General features: G+C 54.6%; 1 protein-coding gene and 3 pseudogenes across 2 annotated transcripts in view; 1 reads left to right on the forward strand and 3 right to left on the reverse strand.

Moving 5' to 3' along the window:
* The window catches only part of LOC136556181 (feather beta keratin-like), a 51026-nt gene that overhangs the window by 21810 nt on the left and 14263 nt on the right, over positions 1–14953 (reverse strand). The window lies entirely within an intron of this gene.
* On the reverse strand, positions 3461–4118 carry LOC136556131 (feather beta keratin-like; annotated as a pseudogene).
* On the forward strand, positions 5881–6537 carry LOC136556142 (feather beta keratin-like; annotated as a pseudogene).
* Positions 9466–10123, reverse strand: LOC136556150 (feather beta keratin-like; annotated as a pseudogene).

Below are 14953 nucleotides of genomic sequence, written 5' to 3' on the forward strand. Positions count from 1 at the left end.
ACTTCTCCTGACTCCATCTGCTCCTGCTTCTTCCAGGAACCAGGTGAGCTTCAAAGCCCTCACCCTCCTGATCCTGCACCCCTGGCCCCTCTCTTCCAGCACGCTCAGCCCCAGCCTCAGCAGCCCTCACGCTTCCCCACAGCCCCACAACAGCCTCCACACTCCATCACTACCCCTTGCAACCCTCACCCCTGCTCTGCATTACCTCCTTCTCTTCCAGGCACCCTCCACACCACACCCATGGCCTGCAACAACATCTGCAGTCCCTGCGGACCCACCCCACTGGCCAACAGCTGCAACGAGCCCTGTGCCCTGCAATGCCAGGATTCCCGCGTCATCATCAACCCTTCCCCTGTGCTGGTCACCCTGCCAGGACCCATCATGACCTCCTTCCCCCAGAGCACTGCCGTCGGATCCACCTCCTCGGCTGCTGTGGGCACTGAGCTCAGTGTGCAGGGACAGCCCATCTCTGGCGGATTTGGTGGCTTTGGCTACGGCCTGGGAGGCCTGGGCTGCTATGGCAGAAGGGGCGGCTACATCTGCTAAGGGCCCTCAGCACCACCCCTGACACCAACCACCCTCTCCCTGGAACACATCTCAGGCATTGAGGACACATCTCTGGGCCAAGGCTCTCAAATGGGCTCAGAAATTCCAGTTCCTTTGATGCCTTAGGGCATCTCCTGCTCTCAAGGCACTGGGCAAGGCAGCAGCCAAGGGGCCAGCCTGGGCTGCCTGCAAACATGGCCCATCTGCCTCCAGCTCTTCTCCCACTCCTTTTCAGCTCTATCCAGTCCCCTCTTCTACAAATCCCTTCTCCCAACCCAGAGGCCATTGTGAACCTTCACCATCCGGCTGCTTCTTTGGAGCAGGAAGGCCTTGCCGCTCTGGCCAAACCACTGCAATCAAAGGACCTTGGCTGATGGTCGCCCTACTCGTCCCTCAGACCAGCTCCCTTCTACCGGCTGCTCCTGACCTCTCACTGTTCTTTTGCCTCAATAAAATTCTCTTGCCTTGACACATGAGACGTCTCCTTCAACTTCCTTCTGGCAAAGGTGTGCCAACAACACTTGGCACAAATCCGTGTCACTACACGCCATTTGTTGAGGGTGCAAATTGCACCAACACCTCTCTTGGAATTGGTTCTGCAGTTCCACTGCCCACTGGGACACACTGACACACTTTGGGGCCATCACAGAGAAGAATTCCAGGTGCTTAATCGCGGCCTGGGCCCACCAATGCAGGTCTATCCTGGATTCTGGCACAAGCCCCACATGGGTGCTGTGTTCATTTGGGCTGCTGGACATTGTTTGCTCCAGACCCTCATCCTCTTCCAGACCCATTTACAGATCCGCTCAACCTGCTTCATGTCTCCCTTATTTTCATGTCCCAGAGTTGAACACAAATTTCCAATCCACCCCAAACTGGGAGAGGGGCAGAATTCCCCCCCGCCTTCACCTTCTGCCCATGCCGTGGACAGGAGCCCAGGACATGGGGAGTTTCTGGTCAGCTCATTCACGTGGTGGGGCAGCTCCAGTTCTTCAACCACCAACACTCCAAGGCTTTCTCCTCTGGACTGCTCTCAATCCAATCATCATCAAGTCAACAGCCGTCTGTGGAATTGCTCCAAATCACATGCAGGACCTTGCGCTTGGCCTTGTTCAGCTTCATGAAAATGACAATATCCCACATTCCCAACCTCTTCCAGCCCCTCTGAATGCCATCCCTTCCCTCCAAACAACCAACCCCACCACTCAGCTTGGAGTGGTCCCTGCTTTTGCTGATCACCCCACTAAATCCCAGCACCCTGATTTCTGACAGTGATTCAAAATTTTAACAATCCCAACATGAGTCTTTCTGGGTCACCGCTCATCCCCGTTCTCCACACAGGGACGTGGAGCCATTGACCACAACTCTCTCAGTGACACCATCCCGCCCACTCCTTAGCCATCAAATGCTCCAACCAACATCCACATCTCTCCATCTTAGAGACAAGGATGTTGTCTGGCACAGAAACAAAGGACTTGCACAACTCCAGGTTCAGGATACCGGCACCTATTCCCACATCCACCCATTTTGGGGTGAATACCAATGCATCAAAGCTGCTGCCAAGGTCAGAAGGGCACGGCCTCGAGAGCAGGACACGGAATTGCAGAGCTGTGGGAAGCAAAGCGTTCCCAACCTCGTCACTCACCAGGCTGTGCCAGGCAAGAGCAGCTGGACTGGAAAATGCCCCAATGTCATGGACAATGGCTGTCCAAAACCTTCAGCCATGGATCATCCTCGAGGCCGTACTCTGGATATCCCTCACCTGAGTCTCGTCTTCCTTGTCCCCAGTAACCCAGAGATTTACAGAGTTCTCCACAATCATCAGAGCAGAACAGGGGCAGAATCTGCTGCACCTGGACTGGAGCAATCCCAACCATGCAGGATAAAGGCTAGGGGATGAGGGGATTGAGCCCAAAGAGGAGCACTTGGGGTGCTGGTGGATGAAGTATTGGACATGCCCTGCCACGTGAATGCACCAAACAGAAACCCCTCTGTGTCCTGGGCTCATCCCCAGAGCGTGGGTGGCAGGTGAGGGGGGGATTCTGATCCTCTGCTCCACTCAGGTGAGACTGGAGATGTGAGTTCAGCTCTGGGACGTGGAAAAAATGAAGACATGGACCAGCTCAGCCAGAGCTGGAGATCACCAGAAAATGACAGGCAGGAGCAACGGGAGTCCAGAAAAATTGCACACAGCACCCACAAGGGCCTTGTGCCAGGGGCAGGGATAGACCTGCATTGGGGTGTCCAGGTTTGTGTTTCAATAGCTGAAGGGTTCATGTGATAACGCACTTGAAGTGCAAAATATGGCCATGAGTAGTGGAACAGCAAAAATAATACCTAAGAGTGATCTTGGTGCACTTTTTAACCAACCCCAGTGGCCTCTACAAGCCTGGCTTAGTGCTGAGTGAGACTGCAAGAAGCTTGGGAGAAGAAAGAAGGAGTCACCTGAGGTAGTGATGCAAGAAACCTTTATTGAGGTAGAAGAGAGGAAACTCAGGAGCAGCCAGTGGAAGGGAGCTGGTCTGAGGTGCAAGAGGGCCAGCATCAGCCAAGGCCCTTTCCTTTGGTGAGGTTTGGCCAGAGCATCAAGGCTTTCCTGCCCTGCCATGGGAGCAGCACAATGGCGGAGGTGCCCGATGGCCTCTGGCTTGGGAGAAGGGGTTTGTCCAGAGGGGGCTGGACAGAGCTGAAGGGTCCATGCAGAGCAGGGAGCAGGAGAAGAGCACGAGGCAGATGGGCCATGTTTGGGGACAGCCCGGGCTGCCCCCTTGGCTGCTGCCTTGCTCGGTGCCTTGAGAGCAGGAGCTGGAAGAGCTGAGTCTGCTTGAGAGCCTTGTCCCAGAGATGTGTCCTCAATGCCTGAGATGTGTTCCAGGGAGTGGGTGGTTGGTGTCAGGGGTGGTGCTGAGGGCCCTTAGCAGATGTAGCCGCCCCTTCTGCCATAGCAGCCCAGGCCTCCCAGGCCGTAGCCAAATCCACGGCCATAGCCAAGGCCGTAGCCAAAGCCACCAAATCCGCCAGAGATGGGCTGTCCCTGCACACTGAGCTCAGTGCCCACGGCAGCCGAGGAGGTGGATCCGACGGCGGTGCTCTGGGGGAAGGAGGTCATGATGGGTCCTGGCAGGGTGACCTGCACAGGGGAAGGCTGGATAACAACTCGGGAATCCTGGCATTGCAGGGCACAGGGCTCGTTGCAGCTGTTGGCCAGTGGGGTGGGTCCGCAGGGACTGCAGATGTTGTTGCAGGCCATGGGTGTGGTGTGGAGGGTGCCTGGAAGAGAAGGAGGTAATGCAGAGCAGGGGTGAGGGTTGCAAGGGGTAGGGATGGAGTGTGGAGGCTGTTGTGGGGCTGTGGGGAGGCGTGAGGGCTGCTGAGGCTGGGGCTGAGTGTGCTGGAAGAGAGGGGCCAGGGGTGCAGGATCAGGAGGGTCAGGGGAGTGAGGCTCACCTGGTTCCTGTAAGAAGCTGTAGGAGAAGGAGTCAGGAGAAGTGTGTGAGGGAGAGAGGCTCTGGGCCGGCTTTTATGCTGGTCTTGGAGGGGCGGGCCAGCCTTGTCCCATGGCCTTGGGGCATTTTTGAGGCAGCAGATCTTGGCTGGCCCAGCCTAGCATGAGGTCATGATGTGAGGAGTGGTTTCATTCATGCAATTGTGCAATACCATGTCCTGCTCTTGAGGCCATGTCCATCTGACCTTGGAGGCAGCCGTCTGTCAGAAGCTGGTAGTTGGGATTATTTGGTTGTTCATTTGTCAAGGAAGATTGAATAAGCAACCTCAGCCCTGGAGATTTGCAATCTCATCAGTGAGGCCATTCTGTGGTGTAACTCATGTGCTCTGCTTTGTGGGTGCCTTGGGAAAACTGGGACTCTGTTCGGTGCCACTGGATGTCCAGCAGTCATTGTGTTGCACCCAGGAATGCTGAGGCAGCTGCTTCTGTCCTGAGGAGTTCACTCTGCAAAATCTTGGAAGATTTTGTGGCTGAGAGAGTTTCCTGATGGAGGACAGAGAGCTCCTGGCCTTGTGTCTTGAGTGGGGTCAGGGGAGAGGATCAGGAAAAAGTGAGGCTGTTCAGGCTGTATGTGTTACAGTGTGATGGTCCATTTGGATTTCCTAAATTTAAACAACAACCTAGTCTGTCATTTAAAATGCATTTCTTGACCTCTGACAGAAATTTAAGAAATAAACAACAAATGGGGCCCATCCCTTTGTTCCCAGGCTGGTCCATGACACCAATTCGTTTATTCCGCATTCAAGCCGTAAGGTTTCACAATTTATATCCTCTGAGTCTTGGAATTATGTTCCTCTTAGCAAATAACCATTTATTACTAATGGATGGTCAACAACCTCCTCTTTCCTTCTCTGCCATTATTTGGGCATTTCTTTGTGGAATTCTCAGATTCCACGTCCTTCTCTTGAGGCCGTGTCCATCTCACCTTGGCGGCAGCCTTTAAGTGTGCCTTTTGGAGATGAAATTTTGGTGTTGTGGGTGCAGCATGAAGAGGTGACCAAAGCTTTGCAGAACTGAGGCCGCCCTGCAGCACTGGCTTGCCGTGGTCTGTGGCTGTGTTGTGGAAAGTTCCCCCAGCCTCTCTCGGCCCTCACAAGCTGCTCTGGCCTTTGCTGCTCTTCCAAGTACCTGGTGTTGCCCCTTCCACCCCTTTCCCTCTCTCCACGCAGTTTCCCCAGCTGTCAAAGCCTGACTGGAGACATCACCTTTACCATCAGTCATGCTCTGAGGGTGCTTTGCTGTTCCCTCTTGTCTGGAAGTTTTACAGTGATGCAAGGATTTGATATTCAGGGGTTTTGGGATCTTTCCTTGGACTGAGTGTGGAGGAGCAAGATCACTTCTCTGGGCAATGTCTGATTGACAGAAAGAGGGTTTGGAAATTGTCCAGGGTTTTTGGAGTGAGTATTGCACGGTCCTCAACAAGCCAGGCAAGTCCAGGTGTCCAGTGTGGTGGCCTGAGAAGGATCTGAATGGCAGGGCCCAGAAGGTTGAGGTCTGGGATGTCCTTAAACCAAGCAGAACATGAGAGAGCTGGGAGCTCTTTCAGGCAGGAGGCAAGAATGCAAATGGGACATGTTCCCAATATGACATGGAATGAGCTCGGATGACACCCGAGTTCTCCTCAGCTTTGGCTGAACCTTCTACGTGCCCTGACACGCCCCACCAACAGCCACACACTGGTCTCTAATTCTGGCAGTTCAGAGGAGCCGCCAAGGTCAGATGGACACAGCCCCAAGGGAAGGACATGAAACTGCACAACTCCAGGAAGGAAAACACTCCCCACCTCAGGACTCACCAGCCTGGGCAAGGCAAGAGCTGCTGCCTCAAAAATGCCCCAAGGCCATGGGACAAGGCTGTCCCGTCCCTCCAGGACCAGCATAAAAGCTGACCCAGAGCCTCTCTCCCTCACACAATTCTCCTGACTCCATCTGCTCCTGCTTCTTCCAGGAACCAGGTGAGCTTCAAACCCCTGACCCTCCTGATCCTGCACCCCTTGCCCTCTCTTCCAGCACACTCAGCCCCAGCCTCAGCAGTCCTCACACCTCCCCACAGGCCCACAAAAGCCTCCATACTCCATCACTACCCCTTGCAACCCTCACCCCTGCTCTGCATTACCTCCTTCTCTTCCAGGCACCCTCCACACCACACCCATGGCCTGCAACAACATCTGCAGTCCCTGCGGACCCACCCCACTGGCCAACAGCTGCAACGAGCCCTGTGCCCTGCAATGCCAGGATTCCCGAGTTGTTATCCAGCCTTCCCCTGTGCTGGTCACCCTGCCAGGACCCATCATGACCTCCTTCCCCCAGAGCACCGCCGTCGGATCCACCTCCTCGGCTGCCGTGGGCACTGAGCTCAGTGTGCAGGGACAGCCCATCTCTGGCGGATTTGGTGGCTTTGGCTACGGCCTTGGCTATGGCCGTGGATTTGGCTACGGCCTGGGAGGCCTGGGCTGCTATGGCAGAAGGGGTGGCTACATCTGCTAAGGGCCCTCAGCACCACCCCTGACACCAACCACCCACTCCCTGGAACACATCTCAGGCATTGAGGACACATCTCTGTACCAAGGCTCTCAAATGGGCTCAGGAATACCAGTTCCTTTGATGCCTTAAGGCATCTCCTGCTCTCAGGGCACTGGGCAAGGCAGCAGCCATGGTTCCAGCCTGGGCTGCCTGCAAACATGGCCCATCTGCCTCCAGCTCTTCTCCCACTCCTTTTCAGCTCTATCCAGACCCCTCTTCTGCAAATCCCTTCTCCCAAACCAGAGACCACTGTGAACCTTCACCATCCGGCTGCTTCTTTGGAGCAGGAAGGCCTTGCCGCTCTGGCCAAACCACTGCAATCAAAGGACCTTGGCTGGTGGTCACCCTACTCGTCCCTCAGACCAGCTCCCTTCTACCGGCTGCTCCTGACCTCTCACTCTTCTTTTGCCTCAATAAAATTCTCTTGCCTTGACACATGAGACGTCTCCTTCAACTTCCTTCTGGCAAAGGTGTGCCAACAACACTTGGCACAAATCCGTGTCACTACACGCCATTTGTTGAGGGTGCAAATTGCACCAACTCCTCTCTTGGAATTGGTTCTGCAGTTCCACTGCCCACTGGGACACACTGACACACTTTGTGGCCATCACAGAGAAGAATTCCAGGTGCTTAATCGCGGCCTGGGCCCACCAATGCAGGTCTATCCTGGATTCTGGCACAAGCCCCACATGGGTGCTGTGTTCATTTGGGCTGCTGGACATTGTTTGCTCCAGACCCTCATCCTCTTCCAGACCCATTTACAGATCCGCTCAACCTGCTTCATGTCTCCCTTATTTTCATGTCCCAGAGTTGAACACAAATTTCCAATCCACCCCAAACTGGGAGAGGGGCAGAATTCCCCCCCGCCTTCACCTTCTGCCCATGCCGTGGACAGGAGCCCAGGACATGGGGAGTTTCTGGTCAGCTCATTCACGTGGTGGGGCAGCTCCAGTTCTTCAACCACCAACACTCCAAGGCTTTCTCCTCTGGACTGCTCTCAATCCAATCATCATCAAGTCAACAGCCGTCTGTGGAATTGCTCCAAATCACATGCAGGACCTTGCGCTTGGCCTTGTTCAGCTTCATGAAAATGACAATATCCCACATTCCCAACCTCTTCCAGCCCCTCTGAATGCCATCCCTTCCCTCCAGACAACCAACCCCACCACTCAGCTTGGAGTGGTCCCTGCTTTTGCTGATCACCCCACTAAATCCCAGCACCCTGATTTCTGACAATGATTCAGAATTTTAACAATCCCAACATGAGTCTTTCTGGGTCACTGCTCATCCCCGTTCTCCACACAGGGACGTGGAGCCATTGACCACAACTCTCTCAGTGACACCATCCCGCCCACTCCTTAGCCACCAAATGCTCCAACCAACATCCACATCTCTCCATCTTAGAGACAAGGATGTTGTCTGGCACAGGAACAAAGGACTTGCACAACTCCAGGTTCAGGATACCAGCACCTCTTCCCTCATCCACCCATTTTGGGGTGAATACCAATGCATCAAAGCTGCTGCCACGGTCAGAAGGGCACGGCCTCGAGAGCAGGACATGGAATTGCAGAGCTGTGGGAAGCAAAGCGTTCCCAACCTCGTCACTCACCAGGCTGTGCCAGGCAAGAGCAGCTGGCCTGGAAAATGCCCCAATGTCATGGATAATGGCTGTCCAAAACCTTCAGCCATGGATCATCCTCGAGGCCATGCTCTGGATATCCCTCACCTGAGTCTCGTCTTCCTTGTCCCCAGTAACCCAGAGATTCACGGAGTTCTCCACAATCATCAGAGCAGAACAGCGGCAGAATCTGCTGCACCTGGATTGGAGCAGTCCCAACCATGCAGGATAAAGGCTGGGGGATGAGGGGATTGAGCCTAAGGAGGAGCACTTGGGGTGCTGGTGGATGAAGTATTGGACATGCCCTGCCACGTGAATGCACCAAACAGAAACCCCTCTGTGTCCTGGGCTCATCCCCAGAGCGTGGGTGGCAGGTGATGGGGGGGATTCTGCTCCTCTGCTCCACTCTGGTGACACTGGAGATGTGATTTGTTTTCCCAGCTCTGGGACCTGGAAAAAAGGGAGACATGGACCAGCTCAGCCAGAGCTGGAGATCACCCTGGAAGACAATGACCGGCAGGAGCAACGGGAGTCCAGAAAAATTGCACACAGCACCCACAAGGGCCTTGTGCCAGGGGCAGGGATAGACCTGCATTGGGTTGTCCAGGTTTGTGTTTCAATAGCTGAAGGGTTCATGTGATAACGCACTTGAAGTGCAAAATGCGGCCATGAGTAGTGGAACTGCAGAAATAATACCTAAGAGTGATCTTGTTGCATTTTTTAACCAACCCCTGTGGCCTCTACAAGCCTGGCTTAGTGCTGAGTGAGACTGCAAGAAGCTTGGGAGAAGAAAGAAGGAGTCACCTGAGGTAGTGATGCAAGAAATCTTTATTGAGGTAGAAAAGTGAAAACTCAGGAGCAGCCAGTGGAAGGGAGCTGGTCTGAGGTGCAAGGAGGGCCAGCATCAGCCAAGGCCCTTTCCTTTGGTGAGGTTTGGCCAGAGCATCGAGGCTTTCCTGCCCTGCCATGGGAGCAGCACAATGGCGGAGGTGCCCGATGGCCTCTGGCTTGGCAGAAGGGGTTTGTCCAGAGGGGGCTGGACAGAGCTGAAGGGTCCATGCAGAGCAGGGAGCAGGAGAAGAGCACGAGGCAGATGGGCCATGTTTGGGGACAGCCCGGGCTGCCCCCTTGGCTGCTGCCTTGCTTGGTGCCTTGAGAGCAGGAGCTGGAAGAGCTGAGTCTGCTTGAGAGCCTTGTCCCAGAGATGTGTCCTCAATGCCTGAGATGAGTTCCAGGGAGTGGGTGGTTGGTGTCGGGGGTGGTGCTGAGGGCCCTTAGCAGATGTAGCCGCCCCTTCTGCCATAGCAGCCCAGGCCTCCCAGGCCGTAGCCAAATCCACGGCCATAGCCAAGGCTGTAGCCAAAGCCACCAAATCCCCCAGAGATGGGCTGTCCCTGCACACTGAGCTCAGTGCCCACGGCAGCCGAGGAGGTGGATCCGACGGCGGTGCTCTGGGGGAAGGAGGTCATGATGGGTCCTGGCAGGGTGACCAGCACAGGGGAAGGCTGGATAACAACTCGGGAATCCTGGCATTGCAGGGCACAGGGCTCGTTGCAGCTGTTGGCCAGTGGGGTGGGTCCGCAGGGACTGCAGATGTTGTTGCAGGCCATGGGTGTGGTGTGGAGGGTGCCTGGAAGAGAAGGAGGTAATGCAGAGCAGGGGTGAGGGTTGCAAGGGGTAGTGATGGAGTGTGGAGGCTGTTGTGGGGCTGTGGGGAGGCGTGAGGACTGCTGAGGCTGGGGCTGAGTGTGCTGGAAGAGAGGGGCCAGGGGTGCAGGATCAGGAGGGTCAGGGGAGTGAGGCTCACCTGGTTCCTGGAAGAAGCTGCAGGAGAAGGAGTCAGGAGAAGTGTGTGAGGGAGAGAGGCTCTGGGCCGGCTTTTATGCTGGTCTTGGAGGGGCAGGCCAGCCTTGTCCCATGGCCTTGGGGCATTTTTGAGGCAGCAGATCTTGGCTGGCCCAGCCTAGCATGAGGTCATGATGTGAGGAGTGGTTTCATTCATGCAATTGTGCAATTCCATGTCCTGCTCTTGAGGCCATGTCCATCTGACCTTGGAGGCAGCCTTCTCTCAGGAGCTGGTATTTGGGAGGATTTGGTTGTTCATTTGTCAAGGAAGATTGAATAAGCAACCTCAGCCCTGGAGTTTTGCAATCTCATCAGTGAGGCCATTCTGTGGTGTAACTCATGTGCTCTGCTTTGTGGGTGCCTTGGGAAAACTGGGACTCTGTTCGATGCCACTGGATGTCCAGCAGTCATTGTGTTGCACCCAGGAATGCTGAGGCAGCTGCTTCTGTCCTGAGGAGTTCACTCTGCAAAATCTTGGAAGATTTTGTGCCTGAGAGAGTTTCCTGATGGAGGACAGAGAGCTCCTGGCCTTGTGTCTTGAGTGGGGTCAGGGGAGAGGATCAGGAAAAAGTGAGGCTGTTCAGGCTGTATGTGTTACAGTGTGATGATCCATTTGGATTTCCTAAATTTAAACAACAACCTAATCTGTCATTTAAAATGTATTTCTTGAGCTCTGACAGAAATTTAAGAAATAAACAACAAATGGGGCCCATCCCTTTGTTCCCAGGCTGGTCTGTGACGTCGATTCGTTTATTCCGCATTCAAGCCGTAAGGTTTCACAATTTATATCCTCTGAGTCTTGGAATTACGTTCCTCTTAGCAAATAACCATTTTCTACTAATGGATGGTCAACAACCTCCTCTTTCCTTCTCTGCCATTATTTGGGCATTTCTTTGTGGAATTCTCAGATTCCACGTCCTTCTCTTGAGGCCGTGTCCATCTCACCTTGGCGGCAGCCTTTAAGTGTGCCTTTTGGAGATGAAATTTTGGTGTTGTGGGTGCAGCATGAAGAGGTGACCAAAGCTTTGCAGAACTGAGGCTGCCCTGCAGCACTGGCTTGCCGTGGTCTGTGGCTGTGTTGTGGAAAGTTCCCCCAGCCTCTCTCGGCCCTCACAAGCTGCTCTGGCCTTTGCTGCTCTTCCAAGTACCTGGTGTTGCCCCTTCCACCCCTTTCCCTCTCTCCACGCAGTTTCCCCAGCTGTCAAAGCCTGACTGGAGACATCACCTTTACCATCAGTCATGCTCTGAGGGTGCCTTGCTGTTCCCTCTTGTCTGGGAGTTTTACAGTGATGCAAGGATTTGATATTCAGGGGTTTTGGGATCTTTACTTGGGATGAGTGTGGAGGAGCAAGATCAGTTCTCTGGGCAATGTCTGATTGACAGAAAGAGGGTTTGGAAATTGTCCAGGGTTTTTGGAGTGAGTATTGCACGGTCCTCAACAAGCCAGGCAAGTCCAGGTGTCCAGTGTGGTGGCCTGAGAAGCATCTGAATGGCAGGGCCCAGAAGGTTGAGGTCTGGGATGTCCTTAAACCAGGCAGAAGCAGAGAGAGCTGGGAGCTCTTTCAGGCAGGAGGCAAGAATGCAAATGGGACATGTTCCCAATATGCCATGGAATGACCTCGGATGACACCCGAGTTCTCCTCAGCTTTGGCTGAACCTTCTACGTGCCCTGACACGCCCCACCAACAGCCACACACTGGTCTCTAATTCTGGCAGTTCAGAGGAGCCGTCAAGGTCAGATGGACACAGCCCCAAGGGAAGGAGATGAAACTGCACAAATCCAGGAAGGAAAACACTCCCCACCTCAGGACTCACCAGCCTGGGCAAGGCAAAAGCTGCTGCCTCAAAAATGCCCAAGGCCATGGGACAAGGCTGGCCCGCCCCTCCAAGACCAGCATAAAAGCCGGCCCAGAGCCTCTCTCCCTCACACACTTCTCCTGACTCCATCTGCTCCTGCTTCTTCCAGGAACCAGGTGAGCTTCAAACCCCTGACCCTCCTGATCCTGCACCCCTGGCCCCTCTCTTCCAGAATGCTCGGTCCCAGCCTCAGCAGCCCTCACTCCTCCCCACAGCCCCACAACAGCCTCCACACTCCATCACTACCCCTTGCAACCCTCACCCCTGCTCTGCATTACCTCCTTCTCTTCCAGGCACCCTCCACACCACACCCATGGCCTGCTACAACCGCTGCAGTCCCTGCGGACCCACCCCACTGGCCAACAGCTGCAACGAGCCCTGTGCCCTGCAATGCCAGGATTCCCGAGTTGTTATCCAGCCTTCCCCTGTGCTGGTCACCCTGCCAGGACCCATCATGACCTCCTTCCCCCAGAGCACCGCCGTCGGATCCACCTCCTCGGCTGCTGTGGGCACTGAGCTCAGTGTGCAGGGACAGCCCATCTCTGGCGGATTTGGCTTTGGCCTTGGCTATGGGCTGGGAGGCCTGGGCTGCTATGGCAGAAGGGGCGGCTACATCTGCTAAGGGCCCTCAGCACCACCCCTGACACCAACCACCCACTCCCTGGAACTCATCTCAGGCATTGAGGACACATCTCTGGGCCAAGGCCTCGAACGGGCTCAGCAATTCCAGTTCCTTTTATGCCTCTCCTGCTCCCATGGACCCAGGCAAGGCAGCAGCCATGGTGCCAGCCTGGGCTGCCTGCAAACATGGCCCATCTGCCTCTGGCTCTTCTCCCACTCCTTTTCAGCTCTATCCAGTCCCCTCTTCTGCAAATCCCTTCTCCCAAACCAGAGACCACTGTGAACCTTCACCATCCGGCTGCTCCTTCTCTGGAGCATGAGGGTCTTGAAGCTCTGGCCAAACCACTGCAATCCAAGGACCTTGGCTGGTGGTCACCCTACTCGTCCCTCAGACCAGCTCCCTTCTACCGGCTGCTCCTGACCTCTCACTCTTCTTTTGCCTCAATAAAATTCTCTTGCCTTGACACATGAGACGTCTCCTTCAACTTCCTTCTGGCAAAGGTGTGCCAACAACACTTGGCACAGATCCGTGTCACTACACGCCATTTGTTGAGGGTGCAAATTGCACCAACTCCTCTCTTGGAATTGGTTCTGCAGTTCCACTGCCCACTGGGACACACTGACACACTTTGTGGCCATCACAGAGAAGAATTTCACTTGCTTAATCTCGGCCTGGGCACACCAATGCAGGTCTATCCTGGATTCTGGCACAAGCCCCTCATGGGTGCTGTGTTCATTTGGGCTGGACATTGTTTGCTCCAGACCCTCATCCTCTTCCAGACCCATTTACAGATCCGCTCAACCTGCTTCATGTCTCCCTTATTTTCATGTCCCAGAGTTGAACACAAATTTCCAATCCACCCCAAACTGGGAGAGGGGCAGAATTCCCCCCCGCCTTCACCTTCTGCCCATGCCGTGGACAGGAGCCCAGGACATGGGGAGTTTCTGGTCAGCTCATTCACGTGGTGGGGCAGCTCCAGTTCTTCAACCACCAACACTCCAAGGCTTTCTCCTCTGGACTGCTCTCAATCCAATCATCATCAAGTCAACAGCCGTCTGTGGAATTGCTCCAAATCACATGCAGGACCTTGTGCTTGGCCTTGTTCAGCTTCATGAAAATGACAATATCCCACATTCCCAACCTCTTCCAGCCCCTCTGAATGCCATCCCTTCCCTCCAGACAACCAACCCCACCACTCAGCTTGGAGTGGTCCCTGCTTTTGCTGATCACCCCACTAAATCCCAGCACCCTGATTTCTGACAGTGATTCAAAATTTTAACAATCCCAACATGAGTCTTTCTGGGTCACCGCTCATCCCCGTTCTCCACACAGGGACGTGGAGCCATTGACCACAACTCTCTCAGTGACACCATCCCGCCCACTCCTTAGCCATCAAATGCTCCAACCAACATCCACATCTCTCCATCTTAGAGACAAGGATGTTGTCTGGCACAGGAACAAAGGACTTGCACAACTCCAGGTTCAGGATACCGGCACCTATTCCCACATCCACCCATTTTGGGGTGAATACCAATGCATCAAAGCTGCTGCCACGGTCAGAAGGGCACGGCCTCGAGAGCAGGACACGGAATTGCAGAGCTGTGGGAAGCAAAGCGTTCCCAACCTCGTCACTCACCAGGCTGTGCCAGGCAAGAGCAGCTGGCCTGGAAAATGCCCCAATGTCATGGACAATGGCTGTCCAAAACCTTCAGCCATGGATCATCCTCGAGGCCGTACTCTGGATATCCCTCACCTGAGTCTCGTCTTCCTTGTCCCCAGTAACCCAGAGATTTACAGAGTTCTCCACAATCATCAGAGCAGAACAGGGGCAGAATCTGCTGCACCTGGACTGGAGCAATCCCAACCATGCAGGATAAAGGCTAGGGGATGAGGGGATTGAGCCCAAAGAGGAGCACTTGGGGTGCTGGTGGATGAAGTATTGGACATGCCCTGCCACGTGAATGCACCAAACAGAAACCCCTCTGTGTCCTGGGCTCATCCCCAGAGCGTGGGTGGCAGGTGAGGGGGGGATTCTGATCCTCTGCTCCACTCAGGTGAGACTGGAGATGTGAGTTCAGCTCTGGGACGTGGAAAAAATGAAGACATGGACCAGCTCAGCCAGAGCTGGAGATCACCAGAAAATGACAGGCAGGAGCAACGGGAGTCCAGAAAAGTTGCCCACAGCACCCACGAGGGCCTTGTGCCAGGGGCAGGGATAGACCTGCATTGGGGTGTCCAGGTTTGTGTTTCAATAGCTGAAGGGTTCATGTGATAACGCACTTGAAGTGCAAAATACGGCCATGAGTAGTGGAACAGCAAAAATAATACCTAAGAGTGACCTTGGTGCATTTTTTAACCAACCCCAGTGGCCTCTACAAGCCTGGCTTAGTGCTGAGTGAGACTGCAAGAAGCTTGGGAGAAGAAAGAAGGAGTCACCT

The sequence above is a fragment of the Molothrus aeneus genome, chromosome 1, assembly GCF_037042795.1.
Source record: "Molothrus aeneus isolate 106 chromosome 1, BPBGC_Maene_1.0, whole genome shotgun sequence".
NCBI classification, from domain to species: domain Eukaryota; kingdom Metazoa; phylum Chordata; class Aves; order Passeriformes; family Icteridae; genus Molothrus; species Molothrus aeneus.